The following is an 11,081-nucleotide window of genomic DNA, read 5'->3' as shown; positions in this document are numbered from 1 at the left end:
TAAAAAAAAAAAACATACACTTTTTATCCTAGCCTAGACAAGCCCGTAGCATCTTAGCTTCCAAAAGCAAGCTGATACATCTCAAGCATAGGCCATCTTACTACAGAGCTAACATCCAAAACCTGGGGTCTTCGTAACCTGGAAAGCCGTGGTTTGTTTGTGCTTGATCAGGCCCAAAGTTCAGGCTAACATTTTCTCCTGAATTCACCTGGTAGTGGCCTTTTCATTCAGAACCATGTGACTCACCTTTGGAATGTTACTTTTGGTTCGGAATTCCCTGTTTTTTTCTGAGTATTTTTAATTATAACCAGAATATGGTTTAAATGTAACTTGCAGTATTTAAGAGGTATACACGTAGCTTTAGATCTTAGGAATTTCAATTGCTCTCTGAATGTATGATTCACTTCCTACATGGGAACCTGGGCTGCTGGCAGTGAGGGTTTGGAGTTCACCAAAACAGCCCTATGAATATGTGGTTTTGTCCAGGGAGGAGGAGAACCAGGAAACCCATGAGATGAATTGATTCAGTACCTCTCCTAGGCAATCTCTACTGATGGGGCTTGTACTGAGCTCCAGCTAGAGCGATAACTCCCCATCTCCCCTGAGACTGAACACCTCAGCTAATACAGTTGCTGCCCCAGCCCCTACTTTGTTTAGTAGGAACAAATTACATCTCCCTCTGCCCTCACCATCATTTAGAACTCTTTTAGGGCCAAATACTATCCTCTGCTAAATTTGGTGCTTTATGGACCTAATCCTCTCACATACACCAGTGAAAATCAGAATTGAATGCAATGAAATCACAGTAATGTAAAATCTAAGTAAGTGAGAGGAGAGTCCGTCCTTACACCTATAATACATAATCATGAAAGGGGTTTTGGTGCATTAGTATAAAGTATTTTCTTATGTATAATGCTGTATCTCGGGGCATCCAAAGCTTCCAAGCACATGTCCTGGGTTGCAGATGGGGGCCTGTTCACATGTGGACAGCTCTGAATAATGAATAAGGAGCCATGGACCTAAGGTTGTGCACAAGGCTGCTAACCCTACCACAAAGAAACAAACTTACTACAGAAGACCAGTAGCTATGTCAGTGTTCAGCATACTTGAACAATGGATCAGCTTCCTGTGAAGAATATGACGGGCATTGGTCAAACCCATAAAGTCCCTTGCTCAAGGCCAGATCAATAATGAAAATCAGGTTTTGGATTGTAAGACCAATATATGAAGCTAAAAAAACTGCTAAAATAATTAAAGAAATTGATAGATACCGTTTTGATGTCCCTTGGAATCAATGAGTGTAGATGGACAGGTTCGAACAAACTACACTTTAGAGAAATAAATGGGACCATCATCTATTCCAGGAATATGGGTGGTAAACATGAAACATGTAGTAATCCTAATGTCCAATGAACAAGAACAGGCACTGACTGAGTGTGAATTAGTCAATGAAAGAATTATTAGAACTTGCTTTCAGACTAGATTCTTCAAATTAAGAGAGTTATACAATGCTATGCACCAGTCCTCCCTCCCCCCCCCCCCCAAAAAAAAAAAAAAATCAGATGAGGAAAAACATGCTTTTTAGTATTTGTTACAGGACATCTTAACCAAGATCCCAAAACATGATATCAAAGTGACCACGGGTGATTTTATTGCAAAGGTTGAAAGTAACAATGATGGATTGGATAAAATTATGGGCAAAGTTGGCAGGGGTTTGAACATAAACCAAAATGGTGAACAATTAGTAGAAATTTGCAGTGTGAACTACCTAGTGATAGGTAGAACAATATTTCCTCATAAAGAAATCCATAAAGTAACATGGAACTCCCCAGATGGTACTACAAAGAACCGGATAGAATACTTTTGCATTTCAAAAAAGTTTCACAGCTCATTGGCAGATGTACACGTGTACAGGGAAACAGATGTGAGCAGTGACCATAACTTTTGTATTGCTAATCTGAAGATGAAGTTAAGGAGGATGAAGGAGGTTAAAAAGAAGACTGTACATCAACAGCGCACAATTAAAAAACCCAAACACAAAAAGTGCTTTTCAGCTTGAACTGAAGAACAGGTTCAGTGTTCTAATAGACTTACCTGAAGAAAATCAGGACACTGATACTCTGTGGGAAAACATAAGAGTGGTATCTAAAAAAATGCAAAGACAGTTCTAAGAACAATGAAATCTAAAAGGAAAGAATGGATTAGTGATGCTACCTGGACAGCGGTGGGAAAAAAAAGAAAGCAAAAACTCATGAATGCTGACATGTGAAGAGGCAAGCAAGTGACAAGAAAAATATAGAGATAAACAGAGATAAAAAGAGTGTGAGAAGAGATAAAAAGGTATATATTGGTAGAAAATATTAAGAGGCTGAAGATGCTAGCCAAACAGCCATGTATAAAACAATCAAACAGCTAAAGAGGAAACTTAAGCAGTAGGGGAGGCCCTACTAAAGATGCAATGGAAAGACTCTTAGTGCAGAAAAAGAATAAAGGAAAAGATGGGGAGAAACATTTTCAGGCTGTTTTAAATAGACAAGCCCAAGCAAACTTCCAGAAATACGTGATGAAGATCTACAACTAGAGCTTGATATTGATTTTGGAGATGTTACAATGGAAGAAGTTAGAAAAGCCATCAGCCATCAGCCCCAAAAATGAGGGAGCGGCTGGAGAGGATAACATTTCTGGAGATATGCTAAAAGCAAGTGATGAAACAACTCTATGAACTTTCCTTGTGTTTTCTGACAGAATATAGAATGAGGAAAGGAACCCAACCTAGTCAAAGAGAGGTCTTATAGTACCTTTATAGTAAAATTGCCAAAGATTTACCAACTGCAATAACTGGAGAGGAATCACACTCTTGTCAGTTCCTGGGAATATCATGTGCTACATCAGTGGTTCTCAAACTTTTGTGCTGGTGACCCCTTTCACATAGCAAGCCTCTGAGTGCGACCCCCCCCTTATAAATTAAAAACAATTTTAAATAAATTTAACATCATTATAAATGAGGGAGGCAAAGAGGGGTTTGGGGTGGAGGCTGACAGCTCGCAACCCCCCATGTAATAACCTTAAGACCCCCGAGGGGTCCTGACCCCCAGTTTGAGAACCTATGTGTTACATCATCCTGGAACATACCAAAAAACAAATAGACCTTCAGCTTAGAGAGGAACAAGCAAGTTTTTGATCACTGAGCGCATTTGCAAGCCATATGGTTGTCCTTAGACATATTATACAACAAAATGTTGAGTGGCAAGCACCTTTAGTGATAAAATGTACAGATTTCCAGAGGCCTTTGACAGTGTACACAAAGATGTTCTTTGAAAAATTATGGCACATTACAGAATACCAGCAAAAATAATTAGAATAATAAAGGATCTCTCTGATAATGCAGAACGTGCAGTCAGAAATAGTGGCAACATCAGCCAATGATTTGTAGTGACAACTGGAGTAAGGCAAGGATATATTATGTCCCCACAGTTGTTTGCACTGGTCATGACTACGTCATAAGGAAAATTACTGCAGAAGGCAACCAAGGAATTTTATGGACAAGTGATAAAGGACAATTGAATGACTTTGTTTTTGCTGATGACATTGTCCTGTCCAGTTCAACACATCATTTAATGGAAGAAAAAACCCACCTTTTCCAGATGCAGCAAAGCAAACTGGTTTGTTCATCAATAAAGGCAAGACAAAATATATGGCTATCAGTGTCCCCAAAGTAACCTTTAAAGTGGATGAAGAAACTCTAGACAAAGTAAATTATTTTACCTATCTAGGGAGTGAGATGTGCAACGATGGTGACACCATGATAGATGTCAAGCAATGAATATAAAAAGCAGCAAACAACTTTCATAAACTTGAAAAGATTTGGAAAAGTAGCATGATTGGTACAGACACAAAAATACAAATTATTAAGACCAGCATCATGTCTGTCCTCCTTTATGAAGCAGAGTCATGGAAATCTACAACAGAAATTGATAAGAAGATCAGTTTATTCCAGAGTAAATCCCTGTGGAAGATCTCCAGAGTTGATTGGAAAGAGTTTCTTGCAACATTGGAAATTCTATGTAGAGCAAACCAATCTAAGGCTTGGTTTTGTCTTCATTGTTTTCTCACAAAGGAAAAACAAAACTTTCAGCTGGGTCTTCTTACTCAGCCCCAACTCCCTTCACTGGGGACCACTTCAGGAGACCGTCTCTCTCTGCAGCTTTACTCTGCAGATCACCTTGTGACTCTGTCCTCAATGAACTCCCTCTAACCCTTATAGCCCAGGTACAGCCCCCCTGTGAAAGCTACTTCAAGAAACATTATGCAGAACAATAGGGAAAGAAGCCAGACCCATCAACATGACACTCAGAAGCCTGAACCGACCAACACAATACCAAAAAAATTGGCTGAAACTGATGGACGCTCTATACACCTAAGGGTACAGGACAGTAAAGAACGGAGAATGCTGTATATCTCAATGGGGCCCCCTTGCAAAAAGCTGAAGTGAACAGGCTTTAAGCAAGAGATCTCTGTAATATTTGGGGGATGTCATGGGATGGACTAGCACTCCCTGCTCTATGGCCCCCTTCTCGAGTCCTCTAGCATGTCAGTTCTTTCAGGGCTATTATGGTATGTCTAGGGTTATTATGTGCTGCACCTGGAGGGCCTACACTCATGAATTCTTTAGATGGACCCACTTGTTGGATTCTCTCCCTCCATCATCTGCCTTATTTACATACGGCAAACAGACTCCAGTCTGTTCCTAGCATTGCTGAGCAAGGCAACAACTTTAAACTTTCTTTCCATTGACAATGGAACAACCATCATGGGATAAGTGTTATTTTCCCCATGTACACAATAAATTGTTATCATTCCCTCTTGTCACCACTACAGCCTAACCAAAGTGCTAAGTAGAAGGGAACATGCTGCTTCTGAATCCACAATGCCCCTTGTAGTTCTCCAGCACACTTTGATGGGAATTGTCTTCATCCCAGGTCCCCCTTTTATGCCTGTCCACCCACAGAACTCTGCAAACCCACAATCCATGTAGGTCCAGTCTTCCTTCTTATGCCTTTACCCTTGCACTGATAATGAACCATTGAGTGGGTGATTGGGGCACCTTTGTTCATGTCTTGTGACCAATTCCCAGGCTTCAATTAATGAGGTTCCTCAAGCTTCCTTCCCCCTTCCCTTTCTGTAGGAGGACAGAGCTCTTTTCATGGAAAGTGTGCTTCCACATATTCCGCTTAATTTTACAGCAGCCTCTAACAATTCCAGTTGATGTCTCCAGACCCAGGCTCTTATTGCCTCAGGGTCCAGAATAATTGAGTCTATCTGGACCTTTAAGTCCTGACTATCTGGCCTCAGCCACCAGTTGGCCCAGTCCAACAATTTCTGTGCAAAAGTCCTGGGACATATCCTGCCATTGCATGTGGCTGCTCTGAAATTTTGGTGGTATTTCTCCTTTCACCACATGTGCTTTTAATCTTCAGTTGCAGAGCATAACAGAAGGAAGCACAGATATACAGTTGGAGGAGACTTCCATGCAGCTTTCTCTCCTTTCCCGGGCTCCTCCTTTACTTCAAGTTTCTCCCAAATATATATCCTCCCTATTATTGAGCCGATTGCCTCATCAGACCAGCAATTACCACCCAAGTATCAGTAATTCCCAACAGAAATGGTTTAATTGACTTCAGTGAAGCCTGCAGTTTTCCTGTGCTGCAGCAATCTCAGGGTTCGTCTGCACTACAATAAAATACCTGTCACACAGCCGCGGCTGGCCTGGGTCAACTGACTTGGGCTCCCGGGGCTCAGGCTGTGGGCTATTAAATTGCAATGTAGAGGTTTGGGCTGGAGCCTGGGCTCAGAGCCCAGGCTCCAGCCCCAGCCCAAACATCTACACTGCTATGTTTAGCCCCATAGCCCAAGCCCCGCAAGCCTGAGTCAGCTGACTGGGCTCTGAGACTCAGCGCTGCTGAGGGTTCTTTAACTCAGTGTAGTCATCCCCTCAGTATGCACCCTGTCACAGAGGAGAGAAACGCAATCCCCCTCAACCAGGTCACAGAATAAGGTACGTCAGTGCAACTGCTTCTATAGCCCATGTTCTCATGAATTGCCCAAAGGCATACACCAGTGGCAAAGGTGGAATTTAGAGCTCAGCAGTTCCTGTGTATGTTGGCCTTGATTACCAGAACCTATTCCAGAGCCCCTCTGCCTCCTTTCCAAAAATCTATAAATCAGTGAGCTGAAAAACCCTGCTGTAATCACGGCAGGTGGGTATTTCCATAATTTTCTGTTTTGCATTTACTTTACATTGAGCTCCAGCAGCATGAGTTTTATTCTCTTGATAATTAATGAGTAGTCGTTGACTCCACAGTGATGTTTTGAAACATAATTAAATAATACGTACCACTTTTCACACTGAAAATGTTTTACAGACATTAATTTATTAATCCTCACACCTCCTTTTGGGATGAGAAAATATTAGTTCAACTTTTCAGGTGGGAAATTGAGGCAGGCAGGCTACATTACTTGCCTTAGATCACATGGCAAGTCAGTGACAGGGCCAGGATTAGAATTTAGAATGTCTTACTGCCCTGATTTATGCTTAAACAGCTAGACTACACATCTTTCTCTTATTTCACTTTGAAATTCCTAAATGAAATGTCCAAATTATTGCGTCAGGTAAGGCCTGTGTTATGCACGAGGTTAGAATAGATGACCATAGTAGTCCATTCTGGTCTTAAAATCTATGAATCTACTAATCTATTTATGTGTAAATTAAAAAAAAATTTATATCTATATACAAAGTCAGTGTAATCCTCACATACAGTCATTTGATTCAAAATATCTGTTTATTTATTTTTTCATCATCATCATGATCATCATCCCACAATGCATAGAGGCCCAAACCAAGATCATGGTCCTATTATGATAGGCATTGTGCAGACAGAGAGTGTGAGGCAGTTCCTGCCCCAAAGAGCTTGCAATCTAAACAGACATGGGGTGAAAGGATATAAAATACAAGCAGGGAGAACAGAGTAAACTTTAAAAATATCAGTATAAAACATTCCCCTGAACACACAAGGTACCCCATATTAGCAAAAAACATGTGTGTGAGTGGTGTGGAGAAAATTCATTCTGATAAAGAAACAGGATTGGGCGTTATTAAACACAACGAAGAGAAAGAGATGATATTTTAAAACATGAAAAATACTTCTCTCTTTTAAAAGGACAGTGTCCCTTTAAAATATTATTGTTGTAGGATGTATTGAGGTAAAATATATTATATTTAAGTAATCATTACAGGTGTATGAAGAAATATCTTTTAATAATGTTTTCTAATCTGCAGAACAGTATTTTGAGTAATACAGTATACACAGAGATTGGCTAATGTGAATAAGTAGAGACATTTTCTATTAAGTTTTAATGTGCTAAGCTACAAATTGCAGGTGGTCTATTTTCAATCTATAAATGTTTGTAAGCAATTTCATTTTTGTATGGAGGCTTCATGAAAATGTATAGAAAAGCTTAGTGTGTTTTCTCAGGATAATAAATTTAAATGCTGTATTACATTAGGGAACATTTTTCATTTCAGATGTTATGACATCATGCCATTTGACAAAAATGTAATTAAGTGGAATTAATCTAAGCTGATATCTGCAAGTGCAGCTTCCTGCCAAATGTCAATAGTCATCTGTTCCACTTTCTGTGTCATCAGCATAATGGGTAAAAGCAATGTGTTATGATACCTGATACTGGACTGGGCGCACTATACTACACTGGGGGAATACAATCTTATATTACGTTAGCATCAATATTATAGCTACTGTCAAATTTACCGAATGCCTCATAGTCAGTTTCTTGATATTAATGGCCTGAAACGAAGCTGAGGCTGATTAATTCTCTTAACAAATCATGTGTAAATGTGATAAATAACTCCAAGAGTTTTATTATTGTTATAAACTCCTATCAGTGATTTACAACAGATAGTAATATGGATATATATTTTTAACTCTGGCAACAATAGCTCAAGTTGAGCGGGTTTATTGAAAAGCCAAGTAATTTTCAAGAAGTTAATACTCCACCAGTCAGACTTTTTAGAGCCTTGACCTCTCACTCTGTATCTCTTCTAGTTTGCTAGATAATTTTTTTTTAGATCTGGTCTATTTTGATTGACTTTAGCTGACTACGACCGGTGAGAGATGAGTGGGTAAACTGCAATGTAGAGTGGATTTTATAGAAGAAAAACAATTCCAAAAATAGGTCTCTGCCTCTCTTTATTTTTGCTCTGCCTGTATTGAAGTTCTCTGCCTTTAATTATAGCTTGCAGAGACAGTGCTGAATTACTTAATCTCTGTCTAAGCATTGGATTCTAGTTTCCTAATTGGCATGTGAGTGTTTGGCAACGGTGCCAAAATCCAAACCTAAGAATGAACATACAGTATGAGATGCGTACTATCTACAGTACATTTCTATTAGCTGTCAGCCAGGCCCATGAGCGTCAAAATGTTTAGGAAATAAGAGAGGGCAAACATCACATGGCTTTGTAATATGGGTTCTTCATCTGAACACAACACTGAAATAATTTGAAGCTCACAAACCAAAGCAAACTATGTAGATACTAAGATGATCAGCTGAAGTAAAAAACCAGACATGTCCTTGTTTTTCAACTGAGATGAGTGTTGATTTGGAAACTCCTGGCTAAGAATCTCCTTGCATTTCCAGTTGCTGGGAGTAACTCCAAAATTATAGTGCTCCACCCACATCTGCTTGGTATTGGCTCACCTGGGACACGGACTGAAACTAACACAGAAAGGAAGGGCAGCAATAAAAGGGAGGGAGCACAGAAGAAAGGTCTACACAGAGGGTGGTTTACGGCATGATACCCGGATCCAAGGCTTCTCATTCAGAGTTAAGTGTAGTCCCTTCACACCAGCTCCATCACCATACAAGCGTCATAAACAGCAGAAACAGCTACTAGATAATCCCCCGGCAGGAGATTCCTTGAACAACATAGAGAGAGTGGAATGGCTATGTGGCCCCACATTGTAGCCACTGGGTTAGGAGCATGCTTTGGGCTGCAGAAGAGGCGTGGCCAGAACACATAGGGGCACCATTGCACTTCAGCTACTCAGTGCTGCTGGACAGCATCTATAAAGGTGGGGAGTGTAACAGTGAGCATTTGGGGCTGTTCAGAGAACTAGGAGGGAGTATCTCTATACCTTAGATCTTTTACACTAAAAGTAAAACAGTGTTTTTAACTTGTGACACTGTCACCTGACCTGGATACAACCAACACAGTTGAGTTGTGTCTATACAGCAGCTTTTTTTGGTCAACTGTGGTTGTGCATTCACATCTACCACACTGAATTTTTTTCCTTTGCAGGTCACCTCCGGTTACACCTCCATAACAATGACAGCATGGGTAAGTTCCAGTCCAGTTTTATGCCTTTTTGGGGGCCGGAAACTGTATTAGTCACAGTCATGAATAGCCTCCTGTTGGCTTTGTACTCAGTCATTTTGCCTTTTTGGTTATACTAGATCTGTGATCACCTATATAATTAACCATAGTTTATTGCTTTGGTGTTTAAAGGGTGTTGCTCCTATACAGCAGTGGTTCTCAACCAGGGGTACATGCACTTCTGGGGGTATGCAGAGGTCTTCCAGGGGGTACATCAACTCATCTAGATATTTGCCTAGTTTTACAACAGGCTACACAAAAAGTGAAGTCAGTACAAACTAAAATTTCATACAGACAATGACTTCTTTATACTGCTCTATATACTATACACTGAACTGTAAGAACAATATTTATATTCCAATTGATTTATTTTATAATTTTATGGTAAAAGTGAGAAAGTAAGCAATTTTTCAGTAATAGTGTGCTTTGATACTTTTGTATTTTTATGTCTGATTTTGTAAGCAGTAGCTTTTAAGTGAGATGAAACTTGGGGGTATGCAGGACAAATCAGACTCATAATTTGTGTAGACAGTCCCTTTATTTAATCTGTGAAGATTCTACAACTGAACCGCATCCCCTCATGACCAAGAACTAGGGCTGTCAAGCGTTAAAAAAATTAATCGCAATTAATCACGCGATTAAAAATTAATCATGATTAATTGCACTGTTAAACAATAATAGAATACCATTTATTTAAATATTTTTGGATGTTTTCTACATTTGCAAATATATTGATTTCAATTACACCGCATACGAAGTGTACAGTGCTCACTTTATATTTATTTTTAATTACAAACATTTGCACTGTAAAAAACAAAATAAATAGTATTTTTCAATTCACCTCATACAAGTACTATAATGCAATCTCTTTATCATGAAAGTTGAACTTACAAATGTAGAATTCTGTACAAAAAATAACTGCATTCAAAAATAAAACAATGTAAAACTTTAGAGCCTACAAGTCCACTCAGTCCTATTTCTTATTCAGTCAATTGCTCAGACAAACAAGTTTGTTTACATTTGCAGGAGATAATGCTGCCCGCTTCTTGTTTACAATGTCACCTGAAAGTGAGAACAGACATTTGCATGGCACTGTTAGAGCCAGCACTGCAAGATATTTATATGCCAGATGCGCTAAAGATTCACATGTGCCTTCATCTTCAACCACCATTCCAGAAGACATGCATCTATGCTGATAATGAGTTCTGCTCAATAACAATCCAAAGCAGTGCGGACTGACGCATGTTCATTTTCATCATCTGAGTCAGATGCCACCAGCAGAAAGGTTGATTTTCTTTTTTGGTGGTTCAGGTTCTGTAGTTTCTGCATCGGAGTGTTGCTCTTTTAAGACTTCTGAAAGTATGCTCCACACCTTGTCCCTTTCAGATTTTGGAAGGCACTTCAGATTGTTAAACCTTGGGCTGAGTGCTGTAGCTATCTTTAGAAATCTCACATTGGTACCTTCTTTGCGTTTTGTCAAATCTGCATAAAAAATGTTTTTAAAATGAGCAACATGTGCTGGGTCATCATCTGAGACTGTTATAATATGAAATACATGGCAGAATGCAGGTAAAACAGAGCAGGAGACATACTATTCTCCCCCAAAGAGTTCAGTCAAAGTTTAATTAACACA

Source organism: Chelonia mydas, chromosome 3 (assembly GCF_015237465.2).
Source record: "Chelonia mydas isolate rCheMyd1 chromosome 3, rCheMyd1.pri.v2, whole genome shotgun sequence".
In the NCBI taxonomy this organism is placed as follows: domain Eukaryota; kingdom Metazoa; phylum Chordata; order Testudines; family Cheloniidae; genus Chelonia; species Chelonia mydas.
This window is presented reverse-complemented; position numbering follows the sequence as displayed.